Source organism: Chiloscyllium plagiosum, chromosome 5, assembly GCF_004010195.1.
Source record: "Chiloscyllium plagiosum isolate BGI_BamShark_2017 chromosome 5, ASM401019v2, whole genome shotgun sequence".
Lineage (NCBI taxonomy): Eukaryota > Metazoa > Chordata > Chondrichthyes > Orectolobiformes > Hemiscylliidae > Chiloscyllium > Chiloscyllium plagiosum.
In genome coordinates this window covers 16956800-16973637 of record NC_057714.1, presented here as the reverse complement: position 1 = coordinate 16973637, position 16838 = coordinate 16956800, and the positions used below count along the sequence as shown (strand labels likewise).

Sequence of the window (16838 nt, the reverse complement as noted above, 5' to 3'; positions counted from 1 at the left end):
CATCTCATAAAATTTAAGCCAATATTGATTGTCCTCTTGTGTTCTGGCATAGAGAAAGAGATACAGACACACATACAGAATTGTGCCTGTACACCAAATCACTCTGATGTTTTTTTCTCTCTGTGGTAGGAATCATTCAGGAACATGAGGCAAATTAAATCAATGAATTCATCTCAGCAGATGGGTGCTTTAACAGGCAGTTAGCCTTTAGATAATTGAGGCGTTGACTCTGGAATCATAAAACGGATGGCTCGTTTATACATTTTACTGAAATAGATCACTGAGGTTAAATAAATGAAATCCCATTTGTCAGCCAGTAATAAATGGCTCCTTCTGCAAACAGATCTGTTTGGCCTAATAAATACAGGGATGTTACAGTGCTCCTCCCTTGATAGGGTTACAGGTTAATGAAATGGTCTTTCCTTTGCTTGTTTTTTTGCCTCCTCCTGCACTGTGTGATAAGTAGCAAACCAACGAAGCTTGTAATTACAATCTTACAGAGAACCGAGCCAATCTGTATATAAATCTCGCCATCCAATTACAAGATGTAATAATTTTGCAGTCAAGCTGGTAATGAGGTCTAATACTCATGCATGTGATAATCCCCCCCGGATGCTGACTCTATCAGATGTTAGCTTTGTAATTATACTGGCAGAAAATCATTATTTCATGTTCAGCAAAAAAAAATGAGGTTGGTGGGAAGTTAATTTTCTCCATGCTCTGTGAAGCATAGACAAAATTTTAATGATTTAATGATTACTATTATCCCTTTTGCAATTGACCCACATTACTTGTTCAGAATAACTTGCACTTAAAAAAAAACATGACAAAGCTCACATGCTGACCAGGCAGGTATTAAAATATATTTTTTAAAATACTAACAATAAATGACATTGATTTTACATATAATCCTTTGACAATACATCTAATTAAAAGGAAAGAATCGTTGTTTAACCATGCAAGTGAATCTCAAATAACCCACATTGATACATTGCTTCTTTCATTCAGATCTTGATCTTTTTTGTAGAGATGTTTTAGAGAGCTGGCTTTAGGCTGATTGAAACCTAATAAGATGTAAGTGTTACACTGCACCTTCTGCAAGTAGCACAATGATGTGTTAGCAATCTGAATATATTTTTCAAGCCAAGTTATTTAAATACATTGTAAATTACCTGCACTTTATGTAAAAAAAAATGGCTGGAAATTAACACCAATGACTTTCCTATGCTGCTTTGAAGCTGCAGTTGCCTCATATTCACTGATGGTTAAAATTTAGCAGTCTGCCCTGAAGCCATTATTTTTGTATCAGAGGTTATTTGGTATTATACACTGATAAAGCGCTGGTCAGTAGCATAAAAGTAGTGATCGGAATTTTCCCCTCCCCAGTGCGGCAAGAGTAATTGCAAGTGATGAGTCTAAATAGGTCAAGAATAAACAAAAAAATCACAACAACTGGAAAAACCCATATGATTTTCCTGTCAAGCCTTAAACAGTGACTTCAGAATCTTGTCCTTGAGTGGTAGCTAATTTATTTCCATGTATTTGCATATCATTAATACCCCAACTTATTCAATTTACATCCCACTCCAAATTTCATTTCCTCCATTGAGAAAATATACAGCACTAAAGTCTAACAGGTCAAACAGAGCAAGTACTTGGTGTGTGTAGCTCACTGAAAGTTTGTTCTGGCCAACATACAGCTGCTTCTTCGACACAATTTTCCTGCATGGTCCATGGTCATCATTCTCCTCAATGCTTCGTCCATGTAGGTGAGCATTAGCAAGCCACCATGTCGCAGTATTATCATGCCTGCTCTTGGATGAACTCAGCTGCCAATTCAGGCCATCACCTTTGGAGCTGAAGGACACTTACAATTTGCATGTCAGATCACTAAGCATGCAAAAACAGCCATGCATTTCATGCATCTATATGGGATACTTCTGTAATGATATGGAAAAAGGTAGCTTAGTAGCAAGGGAAAGTAGTCATGGGTGGAAGTTGTCTATAGGCTGCTGAAGAGTTCCCTCACAGAAGGATAAAAGACGAATTGGAAAATATGGAGATATGTAAGACGTGCACTCCAATTTTCAGGGTGATTTTAATCTGCATATTGATTGGACAGATCAAATGGGCAAAAGTGACATGGAAGATAAATTTATGGACTGCATCAGAGATTCTGTCTTGGAGCAGTAGATTGCACTACCAACCTGAGAACAGGGTATACTTCATATAGTGGTGTCTAATGAGGTCAGATTAATAAGAGATCTCATAGATGAGGATTGACTATGGGTAGCATTTCGAATTTAGTTTGAGGGAGAACACCATGTGTCTCAACTCAATGTTCTCCACTTAAATAAATGCAATTGTAATGATCCGAAGAAAAGCTGACTGGGAGAATAGACTAAAGGGAAGGTCAGTAGATGACCAGAGGTAACATTTAAGCAATGCATCATAAATGACAGCGAATTTTTATTCCACTCAAAAAGAAGCATTTGATAAAATGAATGAACCATCCATGGTTCACAAAGGAGAGTATCCAATCAAAAACGAAGGCATACAAATTAATAAAAGCAAATGGTAGGCCAGAGGAGTGGGAAATGTTTTTTAAAAAAAAATGCTGTGGATGACTAAAAAGATCTTCAAAATGGAGAACATCGATTATAGAGATAAATTGACAAAAATATAAAACAGTAAGAACTTTGACATGTATATAAAAAGACATGAGTTAAATGAATGTGGTACCCTTGAAGGATGAGACTGGGGAATTGATAACAGGGAATGGGGAAATGGCAGATAATTTAAATTGATATTTTGTGTTGGTCTTGATGGCGGAGGACAGTGTAATCATCTCAAAAATATTATATCAAATATGCTAATGGGAGGAAAGACCTTGTAACAGTCTCTATCGCAATGGGCAAAGTATTTGGCAAGCTAACTGACTAAAAGCAGACAAGTCACCAGTGCCTGATAGTGCACATCCAAGACTTTTAAAGGAAATTGCTGCAGAGCTCAAGGAGGCATTGGCCAAAATATTCCAGAATGCACTACATTCTGGGATAGTTTCATTGATTAAAAAACAGCTCTGATGCATCTATTCAAGAAGGGAGGGAGACAGAAAGCAGGAAACTATAAGACAATTTGCATAACAGTTGTCATTGAGTAAATAGTAGAGTGCATTATTAAGGAAGAATTAGGATGTTTAGAAAAGCTGAACAAACTGAGTCAGCATAGTTTTGTGAAAGGGGAAATCATATTTGACACATTTACTAGAGTTCTTTAAGGATATAAGCAGACTTGATAAAGGGCAACTGATAAATGTAGTTTATTTGGATTTCCAAAAGGCATTCAAGAAGGTGCCACATCAGAGGATATTGCACATTTAAAAGACATCTGGGTGAATAAGAAGGATTTTGAGGGTTATGGGCCAAGTGCTGGCAAATGGGACTGGATTAATTTAGGATTTCTGGTCGGCATGGACAAGTTGGACTGAAGAGTCTGTTTCCATGCTGTACATCCCTCAGACTCTATGACTAAGGTAGGAGCTTATGCTGTTGAGCATGGATTGAGGATCGGTTAACACGCAGAAGAAAGAGTTCAGATTGATTGGTCTTTTTGAGATTGAAAAGAACATAACTAGTGGGTTGGCACAAAGATCAGTCCCATGCTTTCAATTTTTTACTGTATATTAATGTTAGGAGGAGAAAGAAGAGTATCATGTATCCAAATTTTCTGATTACACAAAAATAGGTAGGGCAGAGGTTATAGATAGGTTTACTGAGTGGGCAGGAACTTAGTAGATGGAATTTAATGTAAGAAAGTTTGAGGTCATGTAATTTGGGAGGTAGAATCAAAAAGCAAGCTGTTATTCAAATAGTGAGCGACTCTAAAGATGCGCAACACAGAGGAGTCTGGGTTCTTGGTGCACAAAACACAAAAAAGTTAGCATGCAGGTGCAGAAATTAATGAAGAAAGCAAATTAAATTCTGGCCTTCGCTGAAAATGTTTTGGAGTTTAAAAATAGGGGAGTATTGTTACAATTGTTTAGGGTGTTGGTGAGGCTGCCCCTGGAGTATTATATGCAATTTTGGTCCCTGATATTGGAGGCTGCTCAAAAGAGATTTTCTAGGCAGATTCTCGGGGGATGAAAGGGTTGATTTATCGAGATCAGCTAAACAGGTTAGGCCTTCAATCAACAGAGTTTAGAAGAATGAGAGTTGATCTTATTGGAACATGCAAGATTTTCAAGGGTTTGACAGGATAGATGGTTTCCACTAGTCAAGGCATCTCAAACTAGGGGTCATAGTTACACTATAAGGGGTCAAATATTTAAAACTGGCATGTCAAGGAATTTTTTTCTTCCAGGCGGCAGTGAATGTCTGAAATTCTCAGAGAATTATAGAGGTTAGACCACTGTGATTATTTAAAGAGGAGGTTAGTGGATTTCCAAAGTATTGAGCTGAGGGCTTTGATGAGCCAGCACAAAAGAGGAGTTGAGATTAGGTTCTTATAAAATGGTAAGGTTGGCTTGAGGGGACGAATATCCTACTCAAAGTAGGCTTGAGGGGATGAGTATCCTATTCATGCTCCTATTTCATGTTTGTATCAGAATATGAACCTAGATGAAATCCCTTATGATAGCCATCAGGTCGACTGGAATCCTGAGGAATCTTCATTTGAGCCTTTAGTGATCAGTCAGTCTTCAATGTCAATTCCTTTAGGAATATGTTGAACATGAGAAAGGCAGCACTTTGTGTTATTATTCCAAAAGACCCATGCGCCATGAGGCAGAGTGAACATATTGTGAGCTTCTCATTGCTTATGCCTAGCTTTGAATGTCATTAAACTCCCTTGAAATGTTGGTGAGTAGAATGAACCTATCCTGAATGAGTTGTGTGGAATCATAAAGTCTCACTCACACAGTGGGTGTATGTGTGGAATGATACATCCATAAAAACCCTACTCGTTTTTCACATAGGTGTGAACTAATCAGCAGTTCTTTTGTTCAATTACAAAACCAATTCTGTGAATGGAAAGGTGTGCAGAAGTCATGCTTTAGAAACAAACCATCATTACGTTTTATTCCATGGAATTATTCAAAGGGAAACTATTTACAATTAAGTGTAAGTAACACTTGCTTAAGGTATGTTTACTCTCATTTGGTGCAAGAACTAATCAAGATAAAACTCTGGAACAATCACAACTCAATGTATCACACTCATAATTAGCCATCGTTTGGAATCCAAACTCTGTAGTCAAGCTCTAAACATGCTGAACTTAGTTCAACTAAAGCTTGCCAGCCATTAGGGTGATGTATGATTTGACAAAATTTATTCATGCAGGATCATAAGTGCAAATTGCTTCAAAAGGCAATTTATGAGTGTAACACTTTTAAAGCAAGCATGCAGGTACAGCAGGTAGTGAAGAAAGCTAAGAGCATGCTGGCCTTCATTACAAGAGGAATTGAGTACAGAAGCAAAGAGGTCCTTCTGCAGCTGTACAGGGCCCTGGTGAGACCGCACTTGGAATATTGTGCACAGTTTTGGTCTCCAAATTTGAGGAAAGATGTTCTGGCTATTGAGGGAGTGCAGCGTAGGTTCACGAGGTCAATCCCTGGAACGGCAGGACTATCTTACGCTGAAAGATTGGAGCAACTGGGCTTGTATATGCTTGAGTTTAGAAGGCTAGGAGGGGATCTGATTGAGACGTATAAGATTATTAAAGGATTGGACACTCTGGAGGCAGGAAGCATGTTTCCGCTGATGGGTGAATCCTGAACCAGAGGACACAGCTTAAAAATAAGGGGTAGGCCACTTAGAACAGAATTGAGGAGAAACTTCTTCACCCAGAGAGTGGTGGGTGTATGGAATGCTCTGCCCCAGAAGGCTGTGGAGACCAAGTCTCTGGATACTTTCAAGAAAGAGTTGGATAGAGCTCTTAAGGATAGTGGAATCAAGGGTGATGGGGATAAGGCAGGAACAGGATACTGATTGAGGATGATCAGCCATGATCATAATGAATGGTGGTGCTGGCTCGAAGGGCAGAATAACCTACTCCTGCACCTACTGTCTATTGTCGATAAAACATAACTGTTGATTCCTTTTCTTGTGATTTGTGTGCTAATGATTTCACTTTGCCTCTGATATTTATTTTGGCGTGTAAAGAGAGGAGGGTGGGAGTTTTTTTGGACAGGAATCCCAGAAACATATCTTTTAATTTACTTCTTTGCTCAACAAGCAGCCTGTTGGGGTTTGGTTTGCTCAGTTGGCTACATGACTACAGTGTAGTGTAGAATGGTAACATTGGCTTTAGTTCAATCTCCATACTGACTGTGGTATTTCATGGAGACCTGCTTCCTTACATTGTTCCATGCTTAATGTGGAGTGGCACCCTCAAGCTATATAATAACTTATTTCTCTAACACAAATAGTTGTCTATGACCTCTCATGGCTAGTTACCAGCCAGACTGATAGACAATCTGACTGCAGTGGCTGGTAAGTAAACAATACTGGACTAGGGAATGAAGCTAGGGAATGAGGAAGAGTCAGGGAAAAATTGGGATAGGTAAAGGTAACAGAGAGGACGTTGGAGAGATCATGAGCCATGCGGAGATTGTGAGAGATTGATTGTCATGATGAGGCAATCCCATTATGGTGACTTGGGAATGGGGACTTCATGGGAGAGATGGTGGTGTTAGCTGATCATTGGGTTCTTGAGGAGACTTGCTTCTGTAGCTCGAAGATCTAGCCTGCAAATGCCCTTAAAATATGGACCCAACATTCTTGCCTCCTTTGATCCTTATATCCTTTGCTGAATCCAAGAAATACTTAATTAAAAATTGATTAAAAATGAAACCAAAATGCAAAATCAAGCCTCGGAATCTCTATGAAAGATTTCAATTATTGATTTACGTATGTTAGTTAGTTACGAGTCCCTAATATCTTCTCCAATTCAATCAACATTTGCACTAGGTCATACTTAAACATTTTACAAATCTTACTTCTATCACATAACCACCCATTCTTTACGTTTAAGTTACCATTTCATCTACATTTTTTTCTTTTAGCAAAACTGCTTACTGATCAACCCCATTAAATCAGAAATTCTTCAGTAAAATCAGACATCAGGAAGGTATATTGGTTTCAGTGATAATATGGGACAGTATAAAGAGCAGGGAGTGGCGATTGGTGAATATGAAGTGCTAAATCAGGAACAAGTTTGGTTGGGTAGAATTCTTCTAGCCTCTCAACAATATGGGAGTCCGGAAAAATGAGCACATTGGAAAAAATGTTTGATTTTCTACCCAAGATTTTAGTGGCAAGATGAAAATCTTGTTAGTTAGAGGTAAGAGGCATATTTTCATGCTTTGACATGTTACAGTTATCCACTCTCACCTCATTTATAAACAGTTTGTAACCCTCCCAAGCTTTGGATTGAAATACAGTGACAATTCTCGATATGAAAGTCTGAACAGGTACTTGGTAGCTTGGGCTCATTGCTTGCTCCTCTGGGCCTCCATCTTGGCCAGCAGTCCCCAATATCTCCTGGCACACTGTATGGGCAGTAAGCACCTGCATCCTTCATCCAAGGAGGTTGGCATTGGATATGCACCAGCTGTCCCACTTCATGGCATATGTTGAACTCACTTATAATACAGTTCACTACTTCAATACAGGAACACACCGATACCTTTAATTGCCAAGCTGCTCTCAGTTAACTAAAAGATTAGAGTAGGAGCCTATGTGAGGGCAAAGGGAAAGGAAGTTTGGGGGGACGGGTCACTTTGATTGATAGGTGGACCCTGCAACTCAATGTGTGAAGCTTTATCTATGTTGCTTTCCAGCCTCATCCAAAATGTAAGTGTGCAATCAAAATAAAAAAGGCCTGCATTACACCCACAGTGAGTGGAGTAAGAGTCTTTATTTCCTCTGAGGGAACAAGCTCCACTTGTGAGGCCTTTTAAGAGGCAAAAGCATTAAATAGACCCTTACACAGTACAGGTTAAAGACATCTGTTATCACATAATTCCATGTGTAGACCTCAAACATTGATGAACTGTTTTGACTAAAAGATCAGGCCAGAAGTAATCTTGGCCAACTCATTCAATGTTAGGATTCCTGAAGAAGGGCTTATGCCCGAAACGTCGATTCTCCTGCTCCTTGGATGCTGCCAGACCTGCTGCGCTTTTCCAGCAACACATTTTTCAGCTCTGATCTCCAGCATCTGCAGCCCTCATTTTCTCCAATGTTAGAAATTAATCCTAGTAATTACTGTGAGCACAAATAATGTCAGGCAAGTCATAATGATTCTTAGTTCCACAGTTGGCAATCTCTTTCCAAGGCCTGCATGTGTTCTTGGAGCTGTTCAATTCACACATTGGACTGTAAAATGTCCACACCGTTATCCTATATACAATGCTGCCTTTCATAGGTAAAATGAACATTGCTTGGGGGACAAGTTCTCATTATTGTTACTAAGCAATTTTCTTGAGTATGTTTGCAAAATGGCTTGAGCAGTATACATCCAAATCAGGTGAATAATAAGAATAGTCCATGCAGAGACATCCTCGTAGCCCTACGTGTTGGAGGCCTCAGTGTCTCAGTGTTTTGAAGTTACTATTTAAGTGTCATCTATGTGTGCTGCAACTGCTGAATGATCACATTAATCAGGAGTTGTTTTGATTCTGAAGATCAGGTCTGACCTCAATCTTCAATAGATATGGTCAGCCTCTGAATGCTGAGTTTTCAGCCAAAATGTCCTCATTATCTGGCAAAAATGTAGAATATCCACAATCACTTGTTTTCCATGGAATGCTGAACAGCTGAGTGAGAAGCAGTGGAGTGACCGTACACTATGTTTAAAGACAGTGACCAAAACACCATATTAGAGTGTGCAGCATCTGAAATGCAATACTGCCTTCTACAACAGCCAGCAAGTTTCCTCACTGTCCACCCCACATCAGATACCCATGCGTGTCATGTCCGAGGGGACATGTCAGTATATTACAGAGAAATGCCAACACTTCATTTTTAAATGCTTTATTCCAGACACCTAGACAGTGCAACAAGTTGGCATTGTATGGAGTAGGAAAATGAGAACCTTCTTCAGAAACAACAGGACCTTCAGCATTGAATGCACAGAGCATTGTCATCCAAAGCAGTGCAAGGTCTTTTATGTACCTCTTTTGATGGAACTGAGTTCGTGAAGTCACATGTTGCTTGCAGGTTTGATACTTTATGCTCCTCCTGTTGCTCAAGACTACAACTGATAGAAGCCTTTACAACATTTTTTTAACCCCCTCATTCAATTCTGACAAGGTTTCATTCTAGTATCGGTATTACAGAAAAGATAGCTATTGTTCAGACAGGGATAGAATACCATGCAAAGCTACAGATGGCCAGTCTCTCTGCCTTCATTCTTGTAGCTACGGCTAAAATGGCAGTTGCTCAGAGCTGATGAAGAAAACTGAACATATATTTTAATATTTTAATATAAACAATCCAGTTTTGCCTGTGCCATCTCTGTATACTCAAGTTTTCTTCTTCCTTTCCCTTCAACATCCAGGTGCAGACCGAACATCCGCAGCTGAAGTAGAGGCAGTCCATTGTGTAATAGATCCTGTTCAGGATAAAGGGACATACGTGGCCTGAGATCTGAAGCATCCTGAAAATGTCCTGACCTGAGGCAAGTTCATCCTCTTCAGTTTTCCCAGTAATCGCTTTGAGGGATCTGTGTCTTCTTCCTTCGAGGAGAAGGAGGTGATGTACTGAGGGGCAGTTTTCTTAAAGGTGGAAGCTGTGTGAATGCTGCTCATGGCTGCAGAAGACAAGAGAATGAATGAGTTGTGAAATAAGGGGAGAAGCTTGGACAACTTAAGAATACATTTGCAATGTTGGTAATGGGAGAGCAGGACAATATTTAACAATGAATCTTACTTAGTTGCCAGAACATGGAGGACACCAATTTTCTTGTCCCTCTCTATCCTAATATGGCTGTTTATTCCTGGAATAAAACAAAGAGTGAGACTGAGTGAGATGAAAGTGGTTAACATAGCTGTTAGCGCTGGATACAGTACAAATGGGTAGTAGTGTTCAGTAAGTAGGAAGTGCAGTGAGCATGCAGAATTAATAGTCTGGAGGGGAGATGGAATGGGTGAGAGGGATTGAGGGAAGATGCTGCATATAATTGTGAAAGTGATAAATATAACTGTTGAGTAGCTCACTGTCTTTCTTTTTATTTCTCCCAATTTTCTTTCACTTTGAAACTGTCAGTTGAGGTTAAGAGCTGAACTTTGAACAGACCCTTGTTTCAAGAGAGAAGATAACAAAAATTCAGGTTACAAAATCAGAAAATGCTGGAAAAACTCAGCAGGTCTGGCCAGCATCTGGGGAGTGTCATCAGAGTTAACGTTTCAAATTGAGTGACTCTTCCTCAGAATGTGGTTCTTTTGGTTTTTAAAAACTAACATTATCTGTTGGGAACCAGCCTGTAAAGTAATTAGATTAGATTCCCTACAGGCCCTTTGGCCCAACCAGTCTACACCCACCCTCCAAAGAGCAACCCACCCAGACCCATTCCCCTACATCTAACACTACGGGCAATATGGCATGGCCAATTCACCTGCCCTGCACATTTTTGGACTGTGGGAGGAAACCAGAGCACCCAGAGGAAACCCATGCAGACTCGGGGAGAATGTTCAAACTCCACAGAGACAGTTTCCCGAGGTGGGAATTGAACCCGGGCCCCTGGCACTGTGAGCCACCGTGCCACCCACAGTCTATTACTGATTTAAGAACACTCTAAATGAACAGACACAAGTGGTTGTTATGTTCAGGGCTGGCAGCTGGTTAGATGGTGAATTGGTCAATCAAGGGGGAACTGGTGCTAACCAGCCAAACACAGAGAATTTTGATTAAAAAGAGGAAAAAGACAGAGACGCAGTTGTGACTGGGTTTTTGCAGGTGAAAGTGATTTTGGAAGCTTCCAGTTTGGCTATTCTGTTTTGCCCTCTCTAGTTCTCTATCCAATTGTCAAATGGTTTAATGTTCTGAATAAAGGATCTGAGTAAGAAAAAAAGAAATATTCCTTGGAGTCTGCTGAAGATGCTTGTCTTAATTGGTCATGATGGAATTCAAGCAGGGTATTAATTCAATTTGCATTTGAAGAACTCATTGTTCAAGGATTCCATCATTTGGAAATGTTTAATTGAATTGGCAAATTACAATTTTTTTTATTTTCATTTTGATTTATCCCATAACATTGTCTGGCTGTTAGTCCACCTGTGTGTGATTCAGGGTTACGATCAAAAAGGTTGTGTTTATATTGTAGATATTAATTTTTAATCTTTGTTCTGCTAAATTTACATTAGTAATTATAAATTGTTAGTTTTTAAGTAATAAACTTGGCATCAAAGATCTACTATTTATATGTCTGCTTAGGAACAATTGGGTAATTTGGAGGGTTATTTTAATTTCACTGAGTTGTGGATCCAGTGATAGTGAGGCTAATTTGGTTTCCACCATCCCAATGACCAGATCCTCCAGGTTCCTGTGGGCAAATTGGGATATTAACTTCCCTTTCTCAGCCATTTCCTTTAGAATTGTGACTGGCAATTTGAGGTTTGCTGTGATTAATCTGATGCGCAGCTAATATTTAAAAATGGTGCTGGCGGAGTAAATCCCACCAGCCCTCACAGCAGCAGCAGCAAGTACTTACTGTGCTGGAGAATGCACGATAGTGTGAGTGTTGATCTGTAGAGGCATAACGAATACATAACGAAATGAGCAGCACAGTACTGCACAAGAGAACTCCCTAGAACTTACAGAGAAAGCCCCTCCATGAAAATCTCCACTTAGCTGATTATGATTATGTACAATTTTAAAAGCTTCTCCTTATGAAATATATCTCCATATCTGGCATTGAATGTGCTGTAGCATTGTTTTATTGTACTTTCTTGAATGATGGAGCATGCTTGAATAGCTGATAGCCTACTTTTACTTCTATCTCCTATTCTCCTGTGTTTCCATATGCCACAATGAAGACTCAATTGGAAATGGCTGAGGAGGTCAGCAGTACTGTACCACTCTCCTGGATTAAGTATGGGAGTATTTTAATCCCCTGACCAGTCAGGAAATATGTGTGTAGTTACAAATATACTAGCTGTGCATATTTCTCCAAAAATCTACTCCATCAAATCACTCCTCACCCCCATTAGTGGAGTTGCTGGGATTCCTTTACATTGCATTTAGTTTTCCCTGCACTGTTTATTAGTTTTTTTAAAAAATGTGCTTTTTCCCTTTTATGTAGGAATGGCACCCAAAGTCATCTCAACAGTCCCACAGCTCCTCCAGAACAATTTGGAGTCATCTCACCACCTGCAGGGACCAATGATCAGACTAGCTCACAAATTAAATACTCACTGTTAAGCCAGCACTATTTGTGCAGTGTTTTGTCTTCCTGCGATCCCTATATAAATATGATCTCTGCACTCCTTCAGATCTTGTCTGGTGCTTTTTCCTGTGATTTTCAATTGTGCATTGCTGCCTTCAGTATTAGGAAAATCACCATGATGTCATATTGTTATATGCAATCCCACAACACAGAACTACCGCTCTCATGCTGGAATGATGAGCAGCATAGGTTCAATTCACTTGAAAATCTCAGCTTTATCCAGGAGGCAAATTGATAATTTACAGATAAACAGCCACTTACGTATACTGTATCTCCTTAAACTGGCATGCTGCTGTTTGGATTCTTGTTGGCTGCTGATCATGTAGCGTCACCCTGGTCCTTGGCTCCTCAACATACTCTGCTCTTAACTTGATATCACAGCACCACTACTGACTAGGTTGGCTGGATTATGAAGCATGCAGCTGCTAGAGTAGATCTGTGGCACGTGATGAAAGATTGAACAAGAGGGGAAAACAAACTTGATCTTATTTTCACCAATCCTTCAGTTACAGGTGCAGCTATTAATGACAGCATTGGATTGAGTGACATCTGCACAGTTCTTGTGAGTCATAAAGAGTGCAGGAGAGCATCCAAGTGCAGCAACAGGCGTACCTTAAGTGAGGTGTCAACCTAGTGAAGCTACAATGCAGGACTACTTGCATGCTGAGTAGCGAAAGCAACATGTGATAGATAGGGTTAAGCAATTCCACCGCTCCAATTTCTGCAGTCCTACAATAAACAATTGTGAGTGCTGTTGGACAATTCAAGAACTCACTGGAGGATCCACACATAGCCTAGCAGATCACCACTGCAAACGAGCCTGATGCTTTTACAACTAATCCCAGCCAGAAACAGCATCATAGGTGTTGGACTTAAGCCAATCCAATTCACTTCACATAACATCAGGAAATGCTGAAGGCTCTGATATTCCAAAGGCCCTGACCAAATACTGGCAAATGGAACAAGGTCAGGTTGGGATGTCTGGTCAGTGTGGATGAGTTGGACCGAAGGGTCTGTTTCCGTGCTGTATGACTGATGTCTCTGTAACAGCCAGGCTAAAGTTTGCGTGCTGAATGACAATATAAGATGGTGTGGGATAATTGTGAATTATAATTGCCACATACTGAGATTAATCAATGTCAGTGCCCTGGATCTTTCAGGACAGGTAATTGATTGATGTGCTGCCCATGCTTGTTCAGATAGGCAACACACAGACAGCCACCTCATCTGATGACTTGCAGGCAGACAGCAGTCTTTATATGGACCTCCTAATAAAGAAAAGCTTCTAATTTGACGGCCTGAAAGCTAAGAGTGCAAGAGGGCTCTACCCAATGGACTCCTGATCAAAGCATTAAAACCGCAGAGGAGGCAGCAGAGTCTGCAGCATTCAGAGTTGGGCCTCGGAAGATGGCAAATAATTGCCTCTCTCAGCTTCCTCTTCATCCTCATCCTGTGATGCTGGATATGATATGGTTTCTGCCCTCGTGCCTTCTTCCTCCCTCACACACCTGAGGTGCTGCCCTCCAGGAAATGTTGAGGCTGCAATCTGTCCACCCACATTTACCATCACTCTGCTATTACCCTTGCTAGTTGCCTTCTGGCAGCTCTGCTGGCTGCCATGTCTTCTTGGGTGCTGGAGTCTTTCTAGGTCCAGAACCACTTGAGGGCATCTTATAAGGCAATCTGTGGCCTCCTTCTCATAAGTGTCAGCAGCCCCCAGTATCCATTCTGCAAACTCTAGAATAGCACAGGAGCAGAAGAGTGGACAAGAGCTTCCATGAGACTGGAATCAAAGGTTTGCTTTAGGGCCAATTATTAATGTTGATTTTGCAATTAGATACGATGTCGTGAAGGGGGCTTTATTGATGCCATTGATTGATTAATATATGTAAAGGAGATTCTGTGGTGAAGTGTCTAAAATAAATATGATGGTGGAGAATGATCTGAGGCATTGGTCCATTTTGGGTAGAGGATGTCTGTTCTAATCGATGCAAAGTCTTACCAGTCTACTCTCTCTCGTGATATCCTCTTACACAGGAATCAGGTTGCCTCCTTCCTGACTCCAGTTCTTTATCTCCCTCCTCCTGAGCTGGCTGGAGATAAAGGCAATTGTCTCAGAATTACCAGGTCAGGAAGGGTGCAGTCTCCACCACAAACTGGAAGACCCTGACCGGAGAAGACTGCAAAGATCCTTTGACCGGTCAAGGCAGCAGAAGTGTTGCTTCAGAAAGATGCTTCCTGCTCTATGATGAGAGCTGTCATTTCTTGTGTTTCAATAAAGGTCTTTTCTGCTCATGTCGCATAATTGCAGGGGTCATGAACCATCTATTGAGGGTTGACCTTTTCCCCTAGAGTCCAGTCGCTTGTTTTTCATGAACTCAATAGGTAGTGTAGAATGGCACAGAGTGAAAGTGTTGTGGTTGCTGCCAGGATAAGTCATCAAGACAATTTCTCGGGTTGGTTACTTGTCACTTATGGAGTGGAGAAAGTGAGGTCTGCAGATGCTGGAGATCAGAGCTGAAAATGTGTTGCTGGGAAAGCGCAGCAGGTCAGGCAGCATCCAGGGAACAGGAGAATCGACGTTTCGGGCATAAGCCCTTGAAGTGGCATCCCTTTGAGTTTCTGTAACTACCACTTTGATGTGGGGTAGTGTTCAGGTACCTTCACAGCAATCCTGGTAAAGACACATTCCCTTTTTCATCCAAATCTTTTCTCCAAATGAAGAGAATGAACTCCCTTCAGTAGGTGTTTTGGACTGTCCCATTCTGATACGGTAATGTAACATATTCACAATGTTTAACACTGCCATCTGACAGGATCGAGCAGTGAGTGTGACTCTTGACCTTTGTTAGTCAGAGGGGGGTGCTGTTGTAGCCCTGCCTTGAAGTTGCAGGTCATGTGACACAGCTTTGTGATCAGCTTCTTCTTTAAATCATCTGACCCACATTGGGCTTTGCTATTGGGTCATTTGTGCTGGGAAGTACCTTTAATGCAGAGTCAACCTGGTTTTCTTCCCAAACCTCACAGAAATTCTTTTCCCTGCCTCCTCCGATTATTCTCTGCTCATGTTGCAGATCAAGAGGAACTGCAAGATTTGTCTTCATCCATGAATGCGGCGTTCCTCACTTCCTCTTGATTATTTCCAGAAACTTCCCTGAAAGAATTCCTGGACTTCACCACAATGCTTTCACTGATTCTGCCTTTGCAAAGGAATTACTTCAAGTACAAGCTGTGTGATTAAAACACTATTACAGGGGCATCTTGACGTCACTTCACTAGTTTCCCAAGAATATATACACTATTGTATCAGGACCAGCTTGGCCCAAATCTCAAATCTGAGTATCATGTCAGCTGATTAAATCTCTGTGACATCAAGCTAAGACTGAAACAAAGACTCTTTACACAGGTATGATTGTAAAATTTATTCTATGATTCCATTGAATTTCTCGATTCTATAAATATCTATAGATATTATAGAAGAGTGGACAAGAGCTTCCATGAGACTGGAATCAAAGGTTTGCTTTAGGGCCAATTATTAATGTTGATTTTGCAATTAGATGCGATGTTGTGAAGGGGGCTTTATTGATGCCATTGATTGGCATCTATAAATATCTATATTCTATAGAATTTTACTGATCTTAAAAGAAAGATAATAGGTTAAAAATATTAATAGCACTTTAGATTATTTATTGAGGATTGCTAGTATTGAACCAAAGAGCAGATGATCAATGATGCAGGGTATTGCTGAGGTTCCAAATGGACTTCTGTATGCATTTTTGGGTTGCCATGGTATTAACCTAATGGTGAACACAGGGCTTGTCATTCAGGGAGCGCAACAAGCACACTTGGTGAACCTCTAGGTAGAGGGCTTGTTGTTCAAATGCATTCTATGTCAGATCAAGAGACCTGGCAACAGGGAAGTGGAGACCCGATGAGAGCTATTCTCCTGCCTTTGCTGCCTAATGCTCTGAACTACCTCCCCATGACTCCTTACGCCATGAACATCCTCCCAACATCACTCACCTCTGTACATGGGTCCGTCCATGATCCTAGGCCTCTGATGGGTCTTATATTGGTAGCAACCACCTAATTCTAGTGCCTCTGATTAGTCAGAACATTGTGGCAGGCAGTGACTCTGTCCTCATGGTCCTTGATCCTGGATAGGCTGCCCTTTCTATTGCCTGACCCATAAATAGAACTTCAAAAAGAAAAATTGGGAACTGTAGAACAGTAAGCCTAATATCTCTAAGTTACTTGAGAATATTTTGAGAGATAAGATATACATTTGGAAAGACAGGGTTTGATTAGGAATAGTCAGCATGGCTTTGTGCATGGGAAATCTTGCCTCACAAATTTGTTAGAGTTCTTTGATGAAATGACCAGGAAGGTTG

The 16838-nt window shown here is 40.6% G+C and overlaps 1 long non-coding RNA gene across 1 annotated transcript; it reads right to left on the bottom strand.

Annotated features, from left to right (window-relative positions):
• Positions 1-9089: 9089 nt before the first annotated feature.
• LOC122550268 lies at positions 9090-16593 on the bottom strand. The gene is made up of 4 exons (XR_006311779.1): positions 16471-16593; positions 10220-10299; positions 9933-9999; positions 9090-9813 (listed from the first exon to the last, which is right to left on the bottom strand). It is a non-coding gene; the product is annotated as an uncharacterized LOC122550268 (long non-coding RNA).
• Between the last annotated feature and the right edge of the window lie 245 nt (positions 16594-16838).